We start from the raw sequence: 26,975 nt of genomic DNA, 5'->3' as shown, positions 1-26,975 counted from the left end.
TGGGGATGGAATTTAGCACTATAATTAGATTTTTGTCCTTAGACAATTGAACAGTAAAAATATATGAAGGTTCCCCATAGTTCTTCTCAATTGCTCTCTGGTGACTTTAATGTAAAACCGTTAACTTGTGCAGAAATCTCCAAGCCAATGGACTCTTTCCATGGGCATTTGAAGTGCTGATTAGAATCTTATTGCTTTCCAATTCTTTATTGCCATTCTGACAGTGTTTGAAGTCACTTAAACAAAATCTGTTACAGAAAAAAGGCACAGCTGCAAATACAATACACACCAAGGTGACTTTATTTCTTTTGCTTTTTGAATGATACTGTCTTTTGCAATTGGATTTAGATCTTCTTCTGCTTTCATACGCTTCTCTCTACAATATTAGCTCCTGTCTCCCACATGCTTTTGAGACAGTGTCATATTTAGAATTTTATGGTGTAAGCACTGCCAGAAAATGGTTGCCATAGGGCTGCCTATTCAAGAATGGCTGCCATGGGAGACATGAAAGAAACATAATGCACATTTAGGGAAAAGAAAGTGTGACATGGCTATCTGTCACCCTTCTTCCCCCCTCCCCACCATTGCCTTTGTCCTTTTCATTTTCCTGAGCACTTTCAAACAAAGCCCCAGAATCTTACTATTTATCATTTTTTATTGATTAAAAATGTTTTGGAAAAATAAAACACTTGCTAGGAAAATATTTGAAAATAGTGCTTTACTTTAAAAGATATATAGGCTATGGAGACTTCCAACCAAGGATTTTTACATAGCTCTTTAAAATACACATACATATATATGCATCAGGAATATGAAAAAATATCAAATTAAATTAAAAAGTTAGGTTGAGCAATGCATATGGTAAGCAGCAAAGGATATATCTATGGAGATTCTTAATCATCCCTTGTCATTGTTGTCTCAAAAGTGCCTTTTTCAAGAGGCAACTGGACTTTCTTGGTTTTTTTTTTTTTTTTTGAAAATATTTTGCTTCTCAGCCAAGAAGAGCTGAAGAAGAAAAACAAGAAAGCCCAGTTGCCTAGAGACTTCCGGTTTGAGCTTCTTCGGTGACAGACCGAAACCTTGTCTCTGCAAGGCTTCGATCCGTGCTTGCAGCTGGAGCGCCCCGAGCTGGCTGGTTTTCAGGCTAAGCCACCCCGTAGAGGTGGTAAAGAAGGGGGAGACTGCCTGCAGGGTTGAGGAGAGCTGCATATCTCCTCCCCAGATGGCCATTACTCCCTTTCCTGAAGGCGGTTGTAGCGGTGGTCAGAAATGGCCACCACAAAGAAGAACTCGACCAGAAAAGAATGTGTAGGAGGAAGATAAGAAGAGAAAGTTTTGGTTGACCAGGTGAAACAGCAAAAGCAACAACTAAGGTACCCTGGAATTTAAATTTAATAACATTGTTCCCAAAGAAGATTTGAAGCTGCGAAGGAGAGAGAGAGAAGGGAAAGAATTAGGTTTTTTTTTCCTTCCCTTCCTTACACTGACAGCTAAGAGACTTAAGCAAGAAATTGAAAAAAAATCCACTTTGACATTAATAGGCATCTAAGCTGAAAATAAAAGTCAAAGGGATAATAAAGATTTCTGGATATTTAAAACTTTGTAAAAGCAGGAAAGGAGAAAAAAATAAAATAAAAGGGCAGGATCTGGAAAAATGGAGGAGACTGAATGGAACTAAGGAATGGAACTGTAACTAAAAGGAACTTACAGTGAAATTGTAAGATACATCTTAATTGAAATTTGGTAACAAAATAATAGAACCCCAGGAAGAGAAAGTGGAAAAAAGAAGCCGAAAGAAACAGCCTTGGATTATTTGGATTACTTGGTGATTTTTGGTTTTTGCATCTGGATGACTAAAATTAACCAGGTGGTTGTTTAAAAGTCTTTAAAATGGTATCACTCTTGGAAGAACTGAAAATGGAACTTAAAAAATGTAAAGAAGATGCACAAGAAGGGAGAGGTTCTTTTGGCTTCGTATTTCAATTCTTAGAAATGGAGATCTGGAACTATGAGAAACAACAAGAAACGCTTGCAGAACAAGAAGATTGGGACAAAGAAGAAGCCATCTTTAATGATCAAATAATTTTAAGTGGGGGGAAAAAAGAAAAGGGGGAAAGAGAGTGAAAGGTTTAAGACTAGAAAAAACAACCAAAAAGAAGAAGAAGAATTTGAAAGATAAGTATATTAGAAAGCAACAGAAGAGGGGATTACAGATAAGAGAGTTAGAAGTAGAGAGACGAGGGGGTAAAAAGGGGAGGGAGAAGAAGAGGGGGAAGAAGGCAAGGAAAAGAAATTGTAAAAGACAGAAACAAGAAATGGAGAAACAGGGAAAAGATATAAGGATTGTAACCATAAGCTTGTTTAGAGATAATGGGTGAAAATTTAATTGCAAAAGGGATTCTGCAAAAGTACAAAAGATAGCATTGTTATATTATAAACAGAAATAATTTTAGAAAATATAATTAAAATGATGGATAAAATATTTACTGTAATGTAGTTGAATGTTTGGTAATAAATAAATGAATTAAAATGATTGAGAAAATTAAATGGGAACATTTTTAATTATTAGTAATGATTTATAAAAATATAAGTTAGAAATATGTAAAAAAAAGAATTAACTATGGAAAATTTATAAGTGTTCCCAAGGAAGTATGATATTTGATTGAAAAGAAGCCTGATGATGGCAGATGAGATTCTGCCAAAACGTTGCTACAACTTTAAAAGCACAACTACAATGACGTGGGAAAATACACGAACAAAGCTGAATGCCATACATGTAAGTACCCGCGAAAACTTAAGAAAACAAATATATATATATTTGTTTTCTGAGGTTCTCACGCGTATTTGTATGTGGATCTTTGGTTGTTCGGGTTTTCTCCCACATAAGATTCGAAGTATCTAGGCAACATTTCAATGAAGTCTCATTCATCATCTTCAGGCTTCTGTCTTCGGCTCTTGCTTCTCAGAGTGATGTGAGATTGCAGCTGCTTCTTCCTTTTAACTGCTAGTGGGGGTGGGACTTGATTAAAAGGAAGAAGCAGCTGCAATCTCACATCACTCTGAGAAGCAAGAGCCGAAGACAGAAGCCTGAAGATGATGAATGAGACTTCATCGAAACGTTGCCTAGATACTCAATCTTACGCGGAGAAAACCCGAACAACCAAAGATACACACACACACACACACACACACACACACATATATATATATATATGGATCTTTGGTTGTTCGGGTTTTCTCCCGCGTAAGATTCGAAGTATCTAGGCAACGTTTCGATGAAGTCTCATTCATCATCTTCAGGCTTCTGTCTCCGGCTCTGTGCTTCTCAGAGTAATGTGAGATTGCAGCTGCTTCCTCCTTTTAACTGCCAGTGGGGTGGGACTTGATTGGGTGGGGGCTTGGCTGTGTTCTGATTGGGTGGGGTGTGTTCTCATTGGTAGGGGTTTGGCTGTGTTCTGATTGGTTGGGGGTTAGCCGTGTTCTGATTGGTTGGAGGCGTGTTCTGTTCAGGTGGGGGCTTGGTTGTGCTCAGGTTAGTCTTAGTTGCTGGGGATTTGAGCTGGTGAGTTGTGATCTTGCTGTTTGGCTTCGAGTTCGTGGTCCTTCTGCATCTTCATAGTGGGTGTCGGTTTGCTTCATGTATGGCTCGGAGGGGTTTGAAGTGGGTAGTGATGCAGCTGCCGTGCAGCTTCTGGTCCATGGTCGTGTCTCATCTTCTGAGTGGGTGGGAGTCTGTTTTCTACATGGAAGTGTGGTGGTGGCATCTTGTGTGGCTCTCATGGGTGTGGGTCTGGTGTCCTTCTTCATGTTAGGTACTCGTCTGTTCATGAGGGCGGGTTTCCAAATGGCTGGAAGGCGGAGGTGTCATCTCGTTTGTTCATGCTGTGTGGGCATTTTTCTATCTCTATGGCTTCTCTGATTATTCTGCTGTTGAAGTGTTCGGTTTTGGCGATAGTTCTGGTATTTTTAAAATCAATTTCATGTCCTGTGGCTTTGAGGTGTTGGACCAGGGAAGAGGTCGTTTCTTCTTTTTTGATTGAGTTCTTATGTTCTTCAATGCATGCACTTATTCTTCTGTTAGTTTGTCCAATGTATGTGGTAGGGCAGGCAGTGCAGGGGATTTCATATACTCCTTGGTTTTCTAATTCGATTTTGTCTTTGGGGTTTCTTAGGATGGTGGATATTTTTCTGTTTGTGCAGAATGCTGTTTTGATGTTGTGTTTTTGGAGGATCTTGCTAATTTTGTCTGTAGTGCCTTTTATATATGGGAGGAGGGCTTTGCCGTTTTCTTGTTCTCTGTCTTGGATTTTGGTTGGGGTTTCTTTTTGGATTAGGTGGGTAATCTTCTTTCTTTGGAATCCATTGGCTGCAAGTACGTTGGTGAGAGTGTGTAGTTCGGTTTTTTGGTGTTGTTCATCGGCTAAGCATTTTGTTCTGGAGATGAGTGTCTTGGCTACGGAATTGATCTGTGCTGGGTGGTGGTGTGAGAGTGCATGTAGATAGCGGTTAGTATGTGTTGTAAGTTGTTCAACTTCCTCACACACCTCAACAGCCTACACCCCAAAATACAATTCACCATGGAAACAGAAGCCAACAACCAACTTCCCTTCCTAGATGTCTTGGTATACAAAAGATCCAATGGCTCCCTAGGACACACCATCTACCAGAAGAAAACACATACTAACCGCTATCTACATGCACTCTCACACCACCAGTACCTAACATGAAGAAGGACACCAGACCCACACCCATGAGAGCCACACAAGATGCCACCACCACACTTCCATGTAGAAAACAGACTCCCACCCACTCAGAAGATGAGACACGACCATGGACCAGAAGCTGCATGGCAGCTGCATCACTACCCACTTCAAACCCCTCCGAGCCATACATGAAGCAAACCGACACCCACTATGAAGATGCAGAAGGACCACGAACTCGAAGCCAAACAGCAAGATCACAACTCACCAGCTCAAATCCCCCAGCAACTAAGACTAACCTGAGCACAACCAAGCCCCCACCTGAACAGAACACGCCTCCAACCAATCAGAACACGGCTAACCCCCCAACCAATCAGAACACAGCCAAACCCCCTACCAATGAGAACACACCCCCACCCAATCAGAACACAGCCAAGCCCCCACCCAATCAAGTCCCACCCCCACTGGCAGTTAAAAGGAGGAAGCAGCTGCAATCTCACATTACTCTGAGAAGCACAGAGCCGGAGACAGAAGCCTGAAGATGATGAATGAGACTTCATCGAAACGTTGCCTAGATACTTCGAATCTTACGCGGGAGAAAACCCGAACAACCAAAGATCCACATACAAATACCCGCGAGAACCTCAGAAAACACACACACACACACACACACACACACACACACACACACATATATATATATATATATATATAATTTTTTCTTTTTAAGGATATAGTGTGTATTTTAAGAATGTACCAAGCAGAATTCGATTGGAAGTTATGTATTATATTGAATGCTAGAATCTTAAAGGTATACATTGAAGCTTAAATAAGAGTTTGAATGGATAAACTTAAAAGATATAAAGGTGTCATACTCCAATTGGTAACTACAGGGAAAAAATTGTTTAATAAGAAAAGATAATATGAAATTGAAACAGGTCAGACAAAAGTATAAATATAATGATTTGATTGAGATGAGATAATTAAAATAAAGTTGAGAAAATTAAAAGAGGGGAAAAACTATGTAGAAAATATAAAACGGTAATAAGATATGGAATAGAATATAAAAATGAGCATAAAATTGAGTTTGGTGTCTGTATGAAGAAGTGATAACCTGGGACCATGCTATTTTCAAAAAAGATGTTTTATTTGTATTTTGTTTTTGTTAAAACCCAAATAAAACTTTCAAAAAAAAAGGAAAAAAAAGAAAGCCCAGTTGCCTCTTGAAAAAGCACCTTTTTGGACACTAAAGGATATATTGCCAAAGCCAAAGTTATGTGTAGTATCATAATGCCTAGTCCTATTTTTAAGGAATGGAAAAGAAGTTCTCAGTGAATCTTGGTTAGAAACCTTGTGAGAAGCAAACTAAAGAAAACAGATTTCAAGCAAGTGGGCCAAGGAATTCAATTGCTCCCAACAGTCCTGGGAGATCAAGAACCAATTGAATAATATTATGAGAAAAAATACACTTTATTTAGGTGAGAAATTCTTTGTTTTTCTTTAGTAATGCTGTCTTAATCTGAGGTAATTTTGTATCTCTTCCAATTTGCTGTTTCCCTATCTCATTTATAGACAGATAATCAAGTTTGCAGTTTAAAGGATATTTTGAAATTAGATTAATATTTTCAGCTTTCTATCAGTTAATTAATCAATTAATTACAATTAATTATTGCAGTTAATTTTTGTCTTCAGTTCCTTATTCTTTTGCTTGCATTAAATAAATTTTAAAAATACTTCTGTTTTTATGTTTCTATGGGTGTATAAGTCTATGTATGAACTATGGAAGTGTTGACTAATTTGCTCTTGTTTCTGATATAGCTGAAAATATTAATCTAATTCCAAAATATCCTTTAAAAGGATCAGAATATCAGAATAGATTTGGTCAAACCTGTACATCTTTTTCTTTAACATTGTAGCAATTCAAAATATTTTTAGATTGTCCTCTTCCTTGACATTGTCACCATACTTTTAAAATATTCAATTATTTTTGATGAGATGAAACCCACAAAAGTGAGTTGGGCAGTGCTCTAATTGTGAAGGTTGCTTGGGCTGCTGAGCTGGGAATTTGAGGCCACAGTCATGAGGGTAGCCTCAATATTTATAACTCCATCCCATCTCATCCCATCCCAGCATTCACTCCCCAACTCTTCCCAATAAGTATTGTGGGTTTTCTATAGATCATTTTTATGCGGTAATGTAGAGCTGACCTTGGAGATAGGGAAGGAACAAGGAAGCCATTAAGGGAGATGATAGTCTTGAGATAGTGAGAAACATAAGAATATGCTCAAAATAATCTTACCTTGATTTTGTTTAGTATAAAATGAGGCAGAACAAAATTTGGACAGACTTTCAAGATTTTGATAGTCTGTTTATTTACTACAATAAACAATATCTTGGAAACCCTGCATACCTATTTCTTATCCTGGCCTCCTTCCAATAATTGACAACTTTTAAGGAAAATTCCACAGTAACTTGCAACTTAAAAATCTTTATTAAATAACAGTTGTAGGCATAAAACTTTTTTTGGTTAATTTGGTTTCCTTATTCACTTTCTTAATATGTCCTTCCTCCTCATGTCTGCTTCAGTGTACCATGCAGTGGTGATATGCTACCAGTTTGGCCTGTTTCTGTGGGCCGGTAGCAGAGATGAGTAGCAGACACTGAATCGGTTCTCTCCAATGCTCTGCTGTTGGGCCCACCCGTCCGCCTGGGCTCCCATACACACCTTTATCTTCTGCTTTTGAAGCGCAGCTGCGCGGCATAGAAGAGTGCAGTGCGGCAGATGCTGAAGTGACTGGGAGAGTGCAGGCTTACAGGAGATAAGTTGGAATGCCTCTGCACCTGCACAAGCACCTCTGCGCATGCACAAAGTGCATTTTTGGTGTGTGCATGCACGTAAAGTGTGTGCACGTGTGCAAAGTGCACCCACCAAGCCACGCCCATGGAACTGGTGGTAAAAGTTTTTGAATCCCACCACTGGTACCATGGGCCTTGTAGTATTGCATTAAATCACCCAGAGGGAAAAAAATGAAAGCAACCTGCTTGCAGAATTGTACAGTAGTTGTATGCTGTTGATATCTGTCCTAAATAATATATGATAACATTACAAAAAATTGAACCACCCATCTAAACTATTTAAGCATTCCCAGGTGAACATTTATTTGTTTGTATGATTTATGTGATTTATCTCAATCAGGAGGGATTCTAAGAAGCTTAGAGATATTATTAATGTGAGAAATTGGCAGTTAATTGCACACCTGTCTTCTTTTCTTTGGGAAATGATGGGATAAAGTATTTTGGAGTACATAGGACTTATTTTTTTCAGAGTTATTGAAATTTTTCTATCAAAAAGGGATAAGAATACTATTTTTTTGTAATATGGTATGTTAAACTCCACTCCAATGTCCACATCGACATGTTCTTACAATATAGTTTTCCTGGCAGTAATGTAAAAATAGTTTTCCATTACCTTCTTTCAGGATCTTGTTTTTTTTTTCCTATTTAACCTACCATTGGGAATGTCCTCGTGGTTTCTAATTCAGATACTTGCAAAGTCAAATTCTCCTTGGCAATATTCAAGACCAGCCAATATCATCACCTTCTATGATGAGCAGAATTTTAGATCTGGAACATTCAACTTTAACACTGATAGTGGAGGAGGAAGGGACTTGATCTGAAATTGTTCTGTGAGTTGTTTGGTGCCTTCTAAGGAGTAATTTTCTATGAAAAAAATAAAAGTTAGTATGAATATTACCAACTGCTGCATATATTTTAATAAGTATTTGTTTACATTTTGTAATGCATTAGGTAGAAAATTGAGAGGATTTGTTTGTCATTAAAATAGCCTTATAGCCTGTGCCTAATGAGCCATTGGGATGTAATCTATTCACAAACTATTTAAAATGAAAAGGGCAACAGCAAAAATAGTCCCCTCTCTTAAACATTTTCTCACATCTTACAGGGAGATTATTTCAACACAGAGAAATACCTACCTCTGTTGCGTTCTCTCTCTTTTGCTCTCTCTCTTTCTCTCCCTCCCTCCCCCCCACTCACTTGCAACAGCAGTTTTCTTTCCATAACTCTATGGCATTTGCTAAATGACTCTGACTTTATTGAGTTATATATTCCTCTAATGCTATGTGAATCTTGATTAGGAATATAGTTTTGTAAATTGATCTGAGTGAAGGTGAAACACACACACACACACAAACACACACGTGCACATGCACGCACACGCACACCACACACCCCATGAAGTTGAAAAACCTACTGACTTTAAAATATCATGTCTATGAAAAAATATATATATTGGTATATACATATGGTATATATATTTGATGCCAGAAGGATTCTCTCACTTCTAGTGACCTTAAACATGTCTCTTTAAAACCAATGTGTGTGCCTATTAAGGTTTGATCATGTCAGAGAGTAGAAGTGTAAGTCCAAAGATTTTGTAGTAAGATACAGAGTTCACACTGAAACATTTTTGGCTTAATTCCTAGGATTTCTTTTTCTCTGACCTTTGCAACTGCATTTTTAACACTACACATATAATGTCTGTGTTCAGCAAATGCACAGGTGAGACATTTGTAGAACATATACCAGATATATATTGTAGATAAGAATAAATGTTTCATTTGGGTTCTGGTTATGTGAAAGTAATAAATATTTAGATAAACTATGCTGAAGCAATAAAATGCAGAATTGCAATAGGAAAGTTTTTACAGCAAGAATAGAGAATAGAAGAATCAGAATGCGAAGTTAGCATGCTGATTCTTCAGTTAAATACTTAACTTTGAATCCATTAACTACATGAAGCAGTTGAGTGAGTCATCCATAGCCATTGGGTGAAGTATCATCAATATTTTGAAGTAAGCAGTGCTTGTCAATGTTCTGTCTTAGTATCTGGAGGTTGTAGGGTTTTGGATGGGGAATAACAGATGTCGGCTCAATCCTGGCAAGACTGAGGTCTTTTGGGTTCTGGGGCCACCTGGGTCTGGGAATTTACCATCTTTGATTCTATTAGGTTGCTATTCCCTAGGCAGACTTAGTTAACAATTTGGGAGTCTTCCCAGACTCATGTTCAAAGATCAGGTGGCAGTCGTGGCTAGGAAGACCTTTATTCAACTTCAAATTGTGCACCAGTTGTGCCCATTCTTGATCAAGAGGCTGTATGTTCATCCAATTATATCCTGGTCATCCCATACTGTACATGGGAACTTGGAAGGCCAGGTGAGTGCAAAATGCAGTAGCGTGGACAGTAATGCACACATCTAGATCTAAGCATATTTAATCTCTGTTCTGCTTCTAGCTCCAATTCAAGGTGCTGGTGATAAGTTTTTTTAGCTTTGTGTGGCATTTGGGTCACTTGAGGGCCACTTCTCCCCAGTGATATCTACCCATTCCATTAGGTTCATCAGAAAAGGCTTGTTGTGGGATGGAATTGGGATGTCATTTGACAGGATCCAAGAAAAGACCCATTTTCTACTGCTGCACCCATCCTATAGAACAGGGGTCTTCAAACTTGGCCACTTTAAGGCTTATAGCCTGGCTGAAGAATTCTGGGAGTTGAAGACAATAAGTCTTAAAGTGGCTAAGTTTGGAGGCTCCTGCTTAGAATATCATAACTCCCCTAACTCCCAAGATCAGGCTGGCCTCCACCTTGACAGCCTTCTGGAAGGTACTGAGAATCAAAGAGTGATGCAAGACCTATAAAATTGTTGTACTGTTTGTGAAAAATAAATAAATAATAAATAAATATCCTAAAATCATATCATTTTTTTTAAAATGAAGATTTAAATTATGGCTCTATATTACATTATTATATACTACATTATATATTATACATTATTATATATTGAGCCTACAATTGTCAATTTTTTTTGGCAATTGCCTAAAACCAAAAATGATTCTTTTCTAAGAACAACCCTCAGAATTCTTTTTAGAAAGATTTATTGTGAAGAAAGAATTCTAGAAAATGAACTACTTCTCATTTACAACCTATTTAACCCCATGTAAATTTCAGAAGAGAGTTTGGGTCTTTTTCCCTCCTAATACCTTCTTACGACCCAGTGAAGAGATAATGAAGAAGCTTGCAATTGGTTGTTTACATAATGCTCCCTTGAATCTTTACCAGTTTTGGAACTGACCATTATAGTCATCACTACTTTCTGTACTGTAGAAAAATAGTATTTATGAACCTACTATCCTGCAGGAAATTAACCCTACAATGGTCAAAATATAGTTTTCCAATTGGAAAATGAAATGATGCATCATTTCTAAGATGTTTTGAAAGGAAGATGTTTTGATCAGAATCTGAAGATACCAAACTATGTTTCTCTCTAGGACCTGTATTCTTGTACTGCTAAGAATATTTTCCAAAACTGAGATATTCAAGGTATTGCAATAATCTATCAACTAATATGCAGCAAATACAATACACAAACTAATAATATATGTTGAGTAACTTGTGCATTTAACTTCAGCATTTGAACACAATGTAGGGTCCTATAGACATCTGAATTCTTCTCAAATCTCCTTTATTAGCACAGTAATGGAACACATCGTAGATGGTAACCGATAATAGAACTTTGAAATCATCTTGATATATCAAGACAATGCGACTGCAAGGCAAGCCTCTTGGAATATTAAATTTTTGATGAAAATTATTTTTGCACAGCAGGTGCCTTTGTAAATGAAATAACTCAGCTGATTTAATTTTCTCTTCAAACCCCTAAAGGCAAGTGTGCACATTATTGACTAATGACCTGAAACATTTACCTTAAAAAAGGTATTTTTCATGCTATAGTTTGGCAAGCAAGCAACGTGAACATGTGAACCATTTCTCATGTTTTGAACTCTGTAATTTATAATTTATCAAGATACTTCAACTAATTTCGAAAGCCTCTGAGTGACTGCATGCTTAATGTGTTTTGCTTTTCTGATGCTTTTTAAACTCCTTCAGTACGAACACTGAAATATTTCCAGAATTCTACCTTTATAATTGCATTTATAAAGATTCTATCATATCAATGATATGTTTGTTGATTCTCTCCTTCCCCTGAAAAGCCTTTGCTGAATTTAGTCTCACAGAAAAACGCCTTCCATGATTCAACACTTTCGGCAGAAAAAAACAACTGTGAGGAATCAAGATATCCATGTTGAACATGAACCAGCACTGTGATGCAAGTATTAAAAAAGGCAAATGCTATATTGAAATACATTAATAGAAGCATAAGGTCAGCATCACAGGCACCAATTGTTCCATCCTGCAGGTCAACTCCTATTTCCAGCTGTGTGCCACAATTCCACAAGGACAAGGACAAATTGGGCCAAGTTCAGAAGAGGGCTACTAAGAGAGTAAGAGGTCTAGAAACAGTTAGCAATCTGAACATGTTTCACTTACTCTTCAAATATAAAGAGAGAATCAGGGGTGGGATGCTACCGGTTCTGCTTGTCTCTATAGAATCAGTAGCTCTGAAGAGCAGTAAACACCGAACCGGTTCTGTGTTTGCTGCTGATCGGCCCACCCACCCACCCGGGCTCTTACTTGTTCTCTATTTCCTGTTATTTCAATCTCAGCTGCTTTGCGCAGCACAGATGAGGTTGAAAAAGCAGGAAAAAAGAGGCTTTTCAAATGCTTTTCAGCGCTTTTCAGCTGTTCGGGCAGCACAGCTTAAGGTTTTTTACATGCACGTGCAGCGCAAAATGTACTCACCAAATCCCACCCCTGGAGACAATGATATTGTTATTGTTGTTGTCATTGTACAGATAGTCCTCAACTTACAACTGTTCATTTAGTGACCATTTGAAGTTACAACAACACTGTTTTTCACACCTATGACCATTTCAGCATCCCCATGGCCATATGATCAAAATTCAGGTGCTTGGCAACTGGCTCATATTTATGACGATTGCATTGTCCTGGGGTCATGTGATCACCTTTTGCAAACTTCTGACTAACAGAGTCAATGGGAAAATCATATTCACTTAACAACCATGTTACTAACTTAACAAGTGCAGGGATTCAGTTAACAACTGGGGCAAGAAAGGCTATAAAATGGGGAAAAAGTCACTTTAAAATGTTCTACTTAGCAATAGTAATTCTGGGTTCAATTGTGGTTGTACGTCAACAATTACCTGCAATTGGTCACATGATCAGCCATATGTTTAGACTGAATTTGGCATTTTTATTCGCCTACTAGATCCTTCCCAAGAACATGGCATTATTTGTATGATCATATTAAAGGTATTATTGTAGAATGTAAGCTGTTCCAACGGAATCAGCTTTTCCAATTGACTGATGGTGATTTTGTCAATCTTGATGGTGTCTAAGTGATGGTCCAGTTGTTTTGGGATTACATTTAAGGTATCTATAACTATCGCTTTTGTTTGTTTTTTTCTGCCACAATTGCTCTATTTGCAGATCTTTGTATTTTATTTTTCTAGCTCTTTTTTATTCTGCTGTCTCCTGGCAATGCAACATCCACTATCCAGATTTTTTTGTCTTTCTTATCAACAGTTGTTAAGTCTGGAGTCTTATCTACCAGGGGTTTGTCTGTTTTAATTCTAAGGTCCCAGAACACTTTTGTTTCTTCATTTTCTATGATTTTTGTCAATTTCCTGGTCCCACCAGTTCTTGCCTGCAGGCAAATGGTATTTCTTGAAATATTTTAATGCATCATTGTTGCTACTTTGTCATGCCATTGAATGAAATCAGTCTGTGCACACTTGTAGCACCTAACTAGGTAATCTACTGTTTCTTCAATTTCTCTGTAGAGGCAGCATTTACTGTCTATTGTTGACTTCTCAATTTTGGGTTTGTATGCATTTGTTCTTAAGGCTTGGTCTACAGTGGCCAGTATTAGCCCTTCTGTCATGGATCATGTTTCTATAGTGGGTTTGACTATATGACCCCTATGGTTAATTCTAATTCTATGATTTAATACTACTCAAATATGTCAAATTTTTATTGCAAAAGCATTGATAGGGATGGAGTGTCTAAAGGTATTCCAATTAGTGTGCAACAACTTTAAAAATAATATTTTAGAACAATCTTTTATCAGTTAGATATCATATTTTGATGTGATTTCATAACTAGGATCCACCAGTGATATCCTCAACCACCACATGCCAACATAAAAATCACAACACATACATCATGATCTCTAACATGCATCATTTGCATGACCATATTATGACATACATCTAGTCATTTGCCTCCCTTCATCCCCTATATTAAGGGGCAGATAGAGATAAGAAAACCCCATCCCCTTGCTACTATTAATGGCCATTCAGATATTTGCAGCCCAGAGAGAGTATCGATTCTCATAATATGTAAGTAAAATAATTCACAGTGAGATACTGGGTTTTTTTTCCATTTTGTTTTTAGGACTCTTAATTCCTCAATTACTTCGCCAGAATGCATAATATCCTTTGTCAGAAAGGCAAATGATTCAAGGAATAGCTTTGGTTTCAGTTCAGGTATTCTTTTTTATTTCACCTGACTTGAAACAAATATGTTTTTATAGCATCACAAATTGTATACGAATTACAATAATATTTTCCCTTTGCAACAATTGCAAAAGTTTTAGTTTTAAAAGGTATACCATGAAATCATTCTTCCACTGGTTGGCAATGCTGTCTTGTGCATTGTCACACTTATCATGGTGTGTGCTGGTGATAAGACTTAAGGAGAAAATACTCTATTTGTATATATTTCATTTTCTTCTCAAATAAATATATTTATGTTCTGACTTTTCTTGATCTAGAAATTTTGCAATAACCCCCCCTCCCTTTAATTTAATCATTTAGCTGAAACTGTGGTAATTGTGTTCAGTTTCATCGATTTTTTTTTTTTCAGGAAGAAAAAAGATGGATTTAGTTATGAGAAGTAACTAAATAAGGGAAGTAAATAAGGGAAGGAGCAGCAAGACAATGATACATTATTGGGGACAGTGATTACTTTCACTGTGTTTGTGTTTACATATGATCTAATCAAGTAGAAAAAAGTCTGCTGATCTGAACAAGTTAGAACTTTACCGTAGAGTGAGGTGAAAATATGTATGATCACACACAGCAGCTTTTTCTTGCCTTTAATTGTTTGTTTATTAAGGACTAAGAAGCCAAGAAAGAAATAGCTGCCAACTCCATGCAGTTTACAAAATGGCATCAAGTTAGACATATTTGGCTTTATTCTTTCTGATCCTAACATTCCAGTGCAAACGATCTTAGGAATATGCCTACTTTTCAATGTGATCAACTTTTTGAAAATTGAATAGAATAAATGCAAATTATGTGGGAGTTGTTGGAATAAGACTGTTAAGCTCAAAATGGATCAGATCAGCCTGAAGGCTTGGAAGAAAAAAAATTCCAGAAAACAATGTCTCACATAGAAGGAGACAATTTGGAACAGTTTTAAGTCTGTTGATTTCTCCATCTTAAGCTCCTCCCTTCTCCCTCTTGTTCACATGGTCAGAGTGGAACGTCAGTGGTGAAATTCAAATTTTTTTTACTACCGATTCTGTGGGTGTGGCTTGGTGGGCATGGCAGAGGAAGGATACTGTAAAATCTCCAGTCAGAGATAGTATTTGCCAGTTTTCCGAACTACTCAAAATTTCTACTACTAAAATTTCCACTCTCCAGAACTGGTCAGAACCTGCTGAATACCACCTTCATGAACACTTGCCCTGTGGGTCTCATTGCAGGCATACACCCAAACATGGATGTAACATGAAAGGAGACTGCAAAGACATGCCAAGAGACAGAACACATTACTTCATTTCACAGAAGCAAATACAGATTTCACAGAAACAAATACAGATGTCTCCTATGGCTATCGCGTTACCAAAGTCAGAAAGAATTCTGAAAGCCATGCTCTCTGAACTTCCTTTAACTATTTTTTTTAATCATTCAAGAATGAATTTCTAGCCCACAACTGCCAAACGTCATTCTTTTTGACTATTTAGCAGTATTATGATGTTTCAGACATACTGCTTTTCTAAGTTCAAACAAATTGGCATCATTCAACTCCTCAAAGACTCCTCAACGACTCCAAAACCAACTCTCTCTACCCAGGCCAGACTTAGTTTTTAAATTAGGAATGGGCAACCATCTGGAAACCTCATCAGGGGCCTAAGGAAAAAAGGATGTTTCAGCATAACAGAACTTGTTTTTTATATTGAAATTTTATTTCTGCAAATAAGTAACCTTTACTAATGCCTAGGCCAGTTTTACTTCACATATTTTATTTTCCACCTTAAGGGTAGTTAGTGTTGAAAACCATACTGAATTGATTTAAAGAGGACAAGAGAATAGATGATGACTGTAAATTGACAAGCACCTAGCTTCATTCACAGTAATGAATAAAAGGTGGCTTTGTGTTATATATTGTAAAGTATGCCTATATCTGAACCATCCAGACATGTAGAGTCTTCCCAGAAAACCCTGCTGTTCATGCCATGGCATAAAATTACCATCTAATAATGTACAGGTGGTCTGTTTGTGGTATTAGCTCTTTGTATGCCAGATTCTAAGATGGACACATTTTAAGTACCTTCTTTGACATCACTTTTATGCTTGTTCTCTCCAGTCACTAGTGTTATACAATACTGCTTTTCAGTAGGAATGTACATTAGATTTGGCCAGAGTCCAGATTCTGAAAAGGAAGAGAAGAAATTGAAAACAGAAATTCATTTATCAAGAGCGGACATGTTTAAAAGGTGCTTTAATCTAGTCATACTGTAGGGTTTCATGCAGGTTTATTTTGGGGTCTCAGTGTGCTAAGTGCTGTTCAGTTTCAATCTGAACAATCCCCCTATTTGTAATTCATATAAAACACCATGGAGGGGGAAGATGGGGAGAAGCAGGAAGAGGGGATGATTTTAATAACTGCCTGGCAGTGCCTTTTATCAGAAAAAAAGTGCAATCACACAATCATTGCTTTGGGGTCTTGAGATCTTGGTACTAAGAAAAAAATACTTAGTGGTTTGTTCTACATCGTTGTTATCAATGTGATTAGCAGTCACATTATCATATTTTGCAGCAGATAACCAGATAACTTAACTTATATTACAGAAAAGACTACAGAGCTCATTATATTGCCACCTCAGCTTCTAATCATCAGTTCAGTCACATCAGTTCTGTCACAGGGAGGATCATTATAATTCTCTTTAAATCTAGTTTTGTTGTTGTTGTTGTTGTTGTTGTTTCCTAACATTTTTTGCAGAGGTACAGAACTTGCTTTTTCAGATCAGCCAAATGCTGATCCATTGGTTGTGACAGAAATTGATTGGCTGGCTTTTCATCTGAGTGTGACATTGTAGGCTGAGAGAGAGAGTGACTAGCTCAAAGTCACCCAGTTGATTTTCATGCCTAAGCTATATCTGGAGCTTACAGTCTCCTGGTTTCCAGCATGGAACCTTAACTTCTAAACTTTTGTATTGTAAAAGGTCCTTTTATCTAAAAATCATCATGTTCATTCCATAATCACAAGGATAATTCACACAACTTTCTTTTCCAGAACAACAAATACAGAGTTCTCAGAAAGAAAAACAAGAAAATCACCTTTGAAAGGCACATGGTTTGAATAATACATTGGTTTTAATGAAAGTGAAATGTATCATCAACTTCATAGTTTGCCTGTAAAATTTCACCTGGTGAAAATCAGGTATGTTCATTTTGGGTTTTCCACTTTAGCCAATGAAGATAGGAACTTCATTTAACAAAGCCTGATGTATATTCCTACTATCTTGTGAGAGATCTATGCATTTTTTATGGTAGTGCCATGTTACTTTATTAGAACTCAGGATAATGTCCACAATCCAATTTGTTCACTTTCTTCAGTTTTTTTTTCCAGCATAGCAATTTGCTTTAGGATTTACCCAAATTAAAAGTGGTGCACAAATGTTGAACAAATAAATAAGTAAAGTAGCAAAGTAAATCTGATTGACACTAATAATGAATGTCACTAAAAGTGATCCATGAATTAAGATACTACAAATATTTTGTTTCAAACTGCAAGGGACAACATCTGTTTATAAGATTTTGTGAAAGAATCATCATTTGAGTTATATCCAAAAGCTGTTCCTTAATGCCAAATGATATTATCCTTTTTTCTTGCTCTTTTAAAAGTAACTATTTAATCCTGGCTGCTGAAATTAGATGCCTGATTCTTTTGAAACAAAGATACCAATTGTTAGTCTACAATAAAAATCAGTTTTATATAACCATTAAGTAGTCCTATAAATGTAAAGCAAGGTAGCTTAAAGCAAATAGAAACAAAGATAAATTCTAGATTTATCTGCCATTCTTGTGAATCCTGTTTGTGTAAGAAACCTCTGACTGGCTGATTCTGCTCTTGGAATCTAGACTGATTTTGGACTACTCTTCTGAATACTCCTATGTAAAGGCAAAACATTCAGGCAAGTATCTGAGATTTTGGTTTGCATGCTCTGATTGTAATTATCCCTTGACCTTAAGTAAACTATGATTTAGCATAGCAACTGTGTGTGAATCAGTAGCTGAAGCCAGAAGCAAGAAAGCTTAAGTGCTATCCCGATGCATATGGACATGACAAAAAGGTCTGCTTAATGTTTTTTCTCCTGTAATTATTGAAGATCATGCCTAATGTTCACACCCAACTGGCCTTGATTCTGCATTACATAAACACATTAAAACTATATGAGAACAGCATTCAGTCAGATCGTCATTGAACAGAATTCTGACTGCTAACTGCATTAATCATCCTTATATTAAATAATTGAAACTTCAAAAAATTTCCATTAAATTGTGGTGCTGGAATGACATTAAGGATGAAAGATTATGGTTATGATTTTAATTAAGATTACTAAATGATTGTAGGATGGTGCCTACAATTCTTATGTTCCCACTCACAATGCAACAATGCCATTGGTATTTTAAAACAAAAACATGAGAGTGTATATGCAATTTTTATCACACCATGAGACTGTTTTATTGAAAACAATCACCTGACTTAATAGCTATTAAATATGTAACTTAGTCTATTTTTTTCAATTCCTGACTAATTTCAATACACACAAAATCAGACTGTCCCTATTCCTAAATCTATATTTTGTTTGTGTTATTTCCATCTTTTGCATAAAAAAATATATTTACAAAAATGGCAGTCAACATTATGGTTTATAATTCTATGCTCTTGTAGTATAGCATTCAAATGTATTTATTGGAGTAGCAAATCTTACAATTGGAGGCTAAACATTATATACAAAAATATCATACACTGAAAATTATATTCTGTTGTCTTCAGTATGTAATTACACTGAACTAAATTGGTTTTTCATCATGATCATTGTGCCTCCTGCCATCAACACTAACAGTTCAAATCTTTTCTCTCTAGCAAATTAGTAAAGTCATAATAATTGAAGCTTCTCTATTTATCCTTCTTCATTTTCTATTTTTTTCTCTGCTGTTCAGTATTAACCTCTTTTTCACCATCTGCTCTCTTTCAACAGGTTATCATTACTTGGAAGAATGCATTCCACATTCCAATTTCATTACAGTCAACAAGTTCAGCATCATACAGTAGAAGCTGTTTGGTATATGTCCTCATTTCTTTTAGTTGACTTTACCATGAATTTCACTCATTTACTCTTCTGTACCTTGAAGACATTATCCTGTGCACAATTACAATGAAACTACTCTTCGCTTTACTTTGGAAATGAATTCAGCTGGAGGTTATATTCAGGTCCTGGTGATTTATATTCATCAAGATCAGACAGGTGTTCTCTACCATTTTCTTGCTTATTTTAATTTTTATTTCTAGTCTGTCTTTTACAGTTATGCATTTTGTAGGTTGGGCTTTTTGCGTGAAGACTGATGCAAAGAATCAGTCTTTCTCCTCACTGCCTCTTACTTCCTTGACATCTTCATTCTTTAGTGCACCAACTGTTTCCTTAACTTTTTTCCTTGTTATTTATATATTGAAAAAACCTTTTTAAAAAATTATCTTTGACTATTTTTTTTGCAAGTCTTTGTTCATTCTGAACCTTTGCTTTTGTGACTTCATCTTTGCATATTTGGGCTATCTGCTGATATTCTGCCTTATTTATGTGTGCCTCTTTCCATTTTTTGTACTTATTGTTTTTAACTTTCAGTTTACCAAAGAGATCTTTGTGCAATCATGCTGTTTCTTCTTGGATTTCTTGTTTTTCTTTTTCAGTGGTATTATATTGGATTGGGCTTCTATGATTATATTTTTCAGAGTTTTCTAAACTTCTTGAGTTGTTTCCTCTTTAGGATTTTTATCCATGGAATTATTTTTGGTTCTGTTTGTTTGTTAAACTCATTTTTTTCTCTATTAATAAGAATTAGGTCCAGTATAGTTTTTCCTTTAGTTTCTTCCTCTATCTTTTAGATGACAAAGTTTTCAGCTAAATTGTTTAGGAATCTAATTTGATTTCCCACTTGCTGAAGAGTTTGTCTCCCAGTTGATATTAGGGCAGTCAAAGTCTTCCATTACTACTGTGGGGAGTGTGTGTGTGTGTGTGCGCGCGCGCACGTGCTCGCCCTGAAGCCGCTTCTACCGGCCGATCGAAGTGGTTGGTGACTGCATTTGGGGAGCTTCCATCGCCCGAAAGAGACTGCCTAAAGGCGAGGGGACATGGGCAGCCACGCCACGCCCTGAAGCAGCTGGGGACTCTGCCTTTGGGGAGCTTTTGTCGGCCGATAGAAATGGCCTCGTGGTGAGGTATGTGCGTAAGGGCTGCTCTAGATGGGGGAGGAAATTAAGTCACCCCGGAAAAGACAGCCTAGCCATTTTTTCAGGGGTCAAAAAAAATAAATAAGGCCTGGCCTTATTTTGTGAGAAACATGGTAATACTGTGTTAACAGTGGCCAGAATTGTATTTGCACAACATTGAAAAGGTGTGGAGATCCCTACAGAAGAGAAGATAATAATTAAAAAGAATACTAGAATGTGCAGAAATGGATAGATTAACATTTCAAATTAAAGAGAAGGAAGATATGGAATATTTTGAAACATGGAGATTTGTTTTATCAATGGATAACTAACAGAAACAGAAGCTAGAACATTTAAAATTATAAGAGAAGGATTAATTTTAGTATGAGGGCTTATTATGATATGTTTATTATTAATATGACTTAGTATTAACAATAAATATTAATATTATGTTGAGAAAATACTGTTATTTTATGATCACTACTAATGAACATTATTTCTATTATGATGATGACCATTGCTCAAATTAATTGTAACCAGGCAACACACTGTTTGAAACTGTTGCTCTTTCTTTATATAGAAAAATAAAAAAAAATATTTTTAAGAAAAGTCATGGCAACTATATTATATTTGCCTTTATGTACTAATACTTCAGGTTCACCCTATTTGTTCTCTAAACTTTGAGCATTAATGTATAGGTGTTTGAGTCCTTTATGTGTCTTGGGTATATTTCATTATATCTCCTACTTTGTAACTGAGATTTCTATCTTTTTCATTACTCTCTACTTCATTGTGTTTCTTTTCTTTTCTTCTTGTTTGTACTCCCTACCTCCTTATATGATTGGTTATTAGCTTGGAATTAGGTTTTAAAGGTGATAAAGTTTGGACCCCCTTCTCCCCTCAATAGTCTTCAGGGACTGGGCAGGTTTTAGTGAATTCACCTTGAACAGGTCCCTTTTTTTCCAGGGCAAAAATAGCTTCAATACTGCCAAATCATAATTCAGAGGTGAACCTTGTTCCGAGAGAAATTATATTAATTTCAGCAGAACAAAGCACATATCATGGACCTTGAAAAGGCTCTATGCAAGTTAACCCACCTAATACTCTTAGATGAACAATTTTGGCATATACACATCACCATCTTTGAAAAAAGCATGCATATTTTATATGGAGTCACCCTTCTACACAAATAGAGCGTTTGTTGTTTAAGGTGTTGCTTAAAACCAGTGAAGCATGAGCTGGATTTTGCATGTATTAAGCAATAAGCTTCCTAAAGGAAATGCAAATCCCCACAGCTAATCCTATGATTTATTTGTATATGGACATACTGTTTAAACCATTTGATCTTCAAAAGAATTAACATAGCGCACTGCATTATCATTTTTGGAAGAAGATGCCATTTGTAAGAGTACTGAGCGGTAGTGCAAAGTCTATTCTGTGAGGATAATGGCTTGTAACTTGTCTGTTAGACATTAGGCTTCAGGGAGCTTCTGGATGCATGGAGGTGTCCTCCACTGAAGCCAGGACTTCAGTCTTCATAATACTACGATGCTTCCAGCTTTCAGATAGTTCTACCTCATCCCTGTCCTTCATTGCTTGGGCAACATTTGGTTGTGTTATGAGATGAATTGGTTTTGTTTGGCGAGACACAGGATTTCTTTCTTTCTTTGTTGAAGTGTTCCTCACAATGTATTTTGCTTAAAGAGAGGCTGGTGGCTTTGAAGAAATGGGTGGTCAGTGATGATGATAGAACAGTGACAATACGATGTGATCAATGTTTATCCAGAGGCCCCAAAACTCAGGGGTGCAGAACAAGGAAAGGAATCCATTTGGAGCATAAATGGAATACATATTTAAAATTATGGAACTTAAAATGTACCTTAGGATGATTGGACTCTTCACAGGATAGGAAAGCTGTAACTTGTTCCAAGTCTTTGTTTAAGAGTGGAATTGCTAAATATTGTATTTGAATAGATGGTGGACGACGGAGAACAGAACTTTCCTTGACAACAGAGCTCTGGAATTCATTTTTTTTACTTAGGTTGCAATTTACTTCTACTGTAATGTAGTGGTATTTTATTCTGAAATATAACAACACGTAGGGTTGACACAACCCCACAAATTTGAGACCTGAGTAGGAGAGAGAGAGGGAGGGAGGGAGAGAGATTTCAATGCAACAATAGTAATAGCATTTAGACGTATATACTGCTTTAAGTGCTTTACAGCAGCCCTCTCTAAGCAATTTACAGAGTCAACATATTGCCCTTAACAATCTGGGTCTCATTTTACTGGCCTTGGAAAGATGAAAGACTGAGTCAATCTTGGGTCAGTTAAGATTGAATTCTTGGTGGTGGGCAGTGTGTGTGTGTGTGTGTGTGTGTGTGTGTGTGTGTGTGTGTGTGTGTGTACAAACTTTGGTCTCTAATAAAGTTCTCTACTCAGACTACCACAAACTCGCTGAGAATATTGAATCTGTCAACATAATTTCATTTCAAGGAATTAATCAAGCTGACTGTTTCAGAGAGAGGTTTTGGGGGAAAAGGTTTATTATTTAGGCAATTAATTTTTAAAAAATGGAAATATTGCGAGTCACTGGTATGCATAAAAATTGATTTATTTTAAATTTTATTTCACGCTTCTGGAAACTGAGTACAGATTTTACGCAGCATGTTTTCTCCAAATCACCTTATCATGTGCCAATTATTTTAGTTAAGTAAATATTAAGTGGAAAACTCCTACAATACTTTTTAAAATGGTGTCATTCACCATTAAATGGACAAAATTCACCATTTCAATGAGAAAAATTTAAAAACAAAACTTCCTTCATACCTACTAATGAGCATATGCATATCACATTATATAGATTGCCATGCATAACTACATGCCACTAGCTTCTATCCAAAACATGCCCTTAAATCTGCTTGTAATTGTATTTGTTCCTCACTTGACAAAGATGTTCAACAGGTAGAATTAAACAAGAATTCTGGACACTGAACTACCCACTCAATAAGATCAAAAGACAAATCAATAGAATCAGTCAATTCCATGGAAACAAAACACCAGAACACCTATAACCCAGGACTCACACCATTGAAACACATTATTAATTAACACTCCATAGTGGACTATGAGACTGCACTGCATTATATTGCACAGAGTGGCAAATCAATATTTCAATACAGCTAGCCACCCAACCTGGGGCTGGCTATAATTGAACTTAACAATGAACTTAAGGACCACCATCAGTGAGCTGTTGGACAGTATTACTTGGTCTATTGTGTGGAAGCTTGTGTGTTTTTTGGGGGGTGGGGAATTTTGGAGAGTGCAGGTGTGTTTGGGGATTGTCATGTGTGTGTGTGTGTGTGTGTGTGTGTGTGTATGGTGGGTCTGGTCTCAGGATCTTATGTGAATTTCGTTGTATGTGTATACGGTGTATATACATTATGTACATATATATGCATACACATACACACACTGTATATATAGTATATACACAATAAAATTTTAAATCTAGCAATTTAATGTTGCACAAAATAAATTTTAAAAATGATATTTGTATTCAAACTATCGGTAATGGCAAAAGAATATCAGAATGTTTCAGATTCTCAGGACACTCTATGGCAGATTTCAAAGTGACTGTTTTGTGGGGAGGGGGAAACCCTAAGACTAACTTCAACATTGAGCAAGATATTGTTAAACTCAATGCTTCAAAAAGTTTCAGGCAGTTTCAAAAAGTCTCAGCAAATACATTACAAACAATAATGTAATCCATCTGATATGTATCTGGCATCTGCATAACCAACCTTCTATCCTTCCTCCAACCATACCCAGTTTAAATCCTATATCAGTCTAGCCATTCTACACATCTGATGAAGTACACTGCAGCTCATGAAAGCTTATGACCTTTAATAAAATGTGTTAAATGGAAAAATATGCTACCAGACTCCTAATTTTTTTCACCATAGATTACTATGGCTCTCTTCCTCCTATCTATTACTTCTTGTCTAGCTCCATTGGTTCCTTAGCTTCCATGCATCTACAAAAACATAATTGGGATTGTAACAGAAAGGAAGCAGCCAAGCATTGATAGGTGTTCCATTTTCCTAGTCCAGTGGCATTAGGAAGGGAGTTTCAATTATTAAATCTAGAATTCCTAACTAGTATAAAATGTATCTGTCAGTTTCCAGTTGGGGCTCCATGTATCAGCAGGAGCTCTTCAACTGTCTAAGGCTAGCTGATGAGAGAAAGGGGTGACAGAAATATATTCAGCCTTGTTCATTCACTGGTAAGCCTGTGTGTGTCTTGAAGAATGTTGATATTTTGTTGGAAGATAGCCAGTGAGATCTGATTCTACCTTGTGAATGAATTCCTGAACATTTCAAAGATGCAGAGTTTCTGCATGATTCTTTCCTGCATTATTCATATTGTTCTTCTATATGTAATAAGATGAAGTTTTTAAAATATGAAGAGCTTATACTCTTAAGATCTTTTAGGAATAATGTAATTCAAGGCTTTATCTAATCCATGATTGGTCATTCAAAAGTACTCTCCCTCCCCACAATCCCCTAACAAGCCTGTCGGGGGTTTGAGGATTCAGTAATAAGTGTTGAGTCCCCATTGGGATGAAGCAGTTATCATTATCATCTCAGTATAGAAAATATTCAAAACTGGTAATGATTTTATGGTTCATGCTGTGTGAAATTTTCAACTTCAGTATAATATTTAGGAAAACATTATCAGTAATGTTTAGGAGATGTATATTGATAAGAGTTATCCTTGATAAACATTAGGATGCTTAGCTGTGGCAACAACAGAGCACGGGCACTGCAAATAATATAGTTTGACAAATATAAGAAATAGATGAGACTGAAAACTATTTTTTCCTGTGAAACTAACCCCCCTCCCAAAAAATCTAGTAATTGGTGGATGTATTGTTTTATATACACATTTATAAAACATTACGCTCACCATGACTTGATTTATCAATAAATGAAACAAATATTGGGGGAAAATGAACACAAAAAAAGCAAATAATGCAAGTAATTATAGAATGAACAATCAAAATTTAACTCAAGAGGCATCACATGAAGTTTTCAAAGACTTGCAAACAGATCAGATTTGCAAGGTAGTGTGGACAGGAAGCATGACCAGATAGACCAGGGATGTCAAACTCGCATCGTCATGGCAGCATCACGTGAATATTGGGACTTTTTCCCCCTTTGCTAAACCGGGTGGGATGTGGCTAGCATGTGATGCATCCAGTCTGCGGGCAGTGGTAGGATTAAAAAAATTTTTTACTACCAGTTCTGTAGGCATGGCTTGGTGGGTGTGGCTTGGTGAGCATGGCAGGGGAAGGATACTTTAAAATCTCCATCCCCTCCCTACTCCATTCCCTCCCTACTCTTCCTGTCCACACTACCTTGCAAATCTGATATGTTTGCAAGGCTTTGGGAACTTCATGTGATGTCTCCTGAGTTAAATTTTGACTGTTCATTACTTGCATTAGTTGCTTTTTTTTTGGTTCATTTTTCCTCAGTACTTGTTTCATGCAAAATCCCCATTCACTCCCCACTCCTGGGAGAAGGTTACTGTAAAATCCCCATTCCCTCCCCACCCCACTAACCCACTTTCCAGCTCCGTTCTCCTGTGCAGGGCAACAAAAGAAGACCCAGCCGATCATCTGGGACTCAGGGAGGCAGAGAATATAGATGGGGGCGGGGCCAGAGGTGGTATTTGCCGGTTCTCCAGACTACTCAAAATTTCCACTACCGGTTCTCCAGAACTGGTCAGAACCTGCTGAATACCACCTCTGCCAAGCGGGTCACAAGTTTGACGGTCCTGAGATAGACTAATTCTACTTTATTGTAAAGTTATATTAACAGAATCTAGTAAATCTGAAAGTACTTCCCTCCCCATCAACCTTTACAGCTTAAGAAACAAGGGAAGGTCTCTTCTGAGATATTTGCCATCCCGTTTGAGGCTAAGCCACCTGTTTTCTGACTGTTTCCCTGGCTATGACTTTCTCTCCCAAACTCATTCTCACATACCATTAGAGAAATGATACATACTGCATTTACTTAGATTTGAAACATCTTGTTTTTAATAGTTTAAAAATACATGTCTTTAACAAGCATGATACAATAACACTTCTCACATGTTCACAAGAATCTTTCTGAATAATAAGCCCTATTGTGGCAATTAGGATGCTTCATTAACTTTTATAAGATATTTTCATTCAGCAAACCTACAAACAAGTTGGGGCTGCAAAACTCTGTGATAGTCCACGAGAGAGGATCTTGCAGATCAATTCTGTAAATGAGCTTTCTTATTTTACAGGCAGTTAATTTTAATTTGTAATTAATTACTTAGTAATTAAATTGTTTCAGTTCCTGTCTAAAGAAGGGGAACTTATGTGCAGAACTTTTTTTTTTTTTACTGCAACACCATGTTGATCTTTAATTTATACCCACCATGTATATTTTGTACAAAGTAGCCAGATTAGGAAACATATCTAGATGATAACATAGAGAACTGCTGGGAAAGAAAATGCATTTAAC

General features: G+C 36.7%; 1 long non-coding RNA gene across 2 annotated transcripts; it reads left to right on the top strand.

Annotated features, from left to right (window-relative positions):
• The first annotated feature begins 973 nt into the window (after positions 1 to 973).
• On the top strand, positions 974 to 21,021 carry LOC148127754 (uncharacterized). 2 transcript variants are annotated; one of them, XR_015739701.1, is made up of 4 exons: positions 974 to 1,373; positions 17,221 to 17,367; positions 18,069 to 18,121; positions 19,193 to 21,021. It is a non-coding gene; the product is annotated as an uncharacterized LOC148127754 (long non-coding RNA). The 2 variants fall into 2 exon arrangements; XR_015739702.1 differs by lacking the exon at positions 974 to 1,373 and adding an exon at positions 14,789 to 16,420.
• The last annotated feature ends 5,954 nt before the right edge of the window (positions 21,022 to 26,975 follow it).

This window comes from Pseudonaja textilis, chromosome 1 (genome assembly GCF_049901715.1).
Source record: "Pseudonaja textilis isolate UNSWEBS1 chromosome 1, rPseTex1.2, whole genome shotgun sequence".
Taxonomy (NCBI): domain Eukaryota; kingdom Metazoa; phylum Chordata; class Lepidosauria; order Squamata; family Elapidae; genus Pseudonaja; species Pseudonaja textilis.
This window is presented reverse-complemented; position numbering and strand designations above follow the sequence as displayed.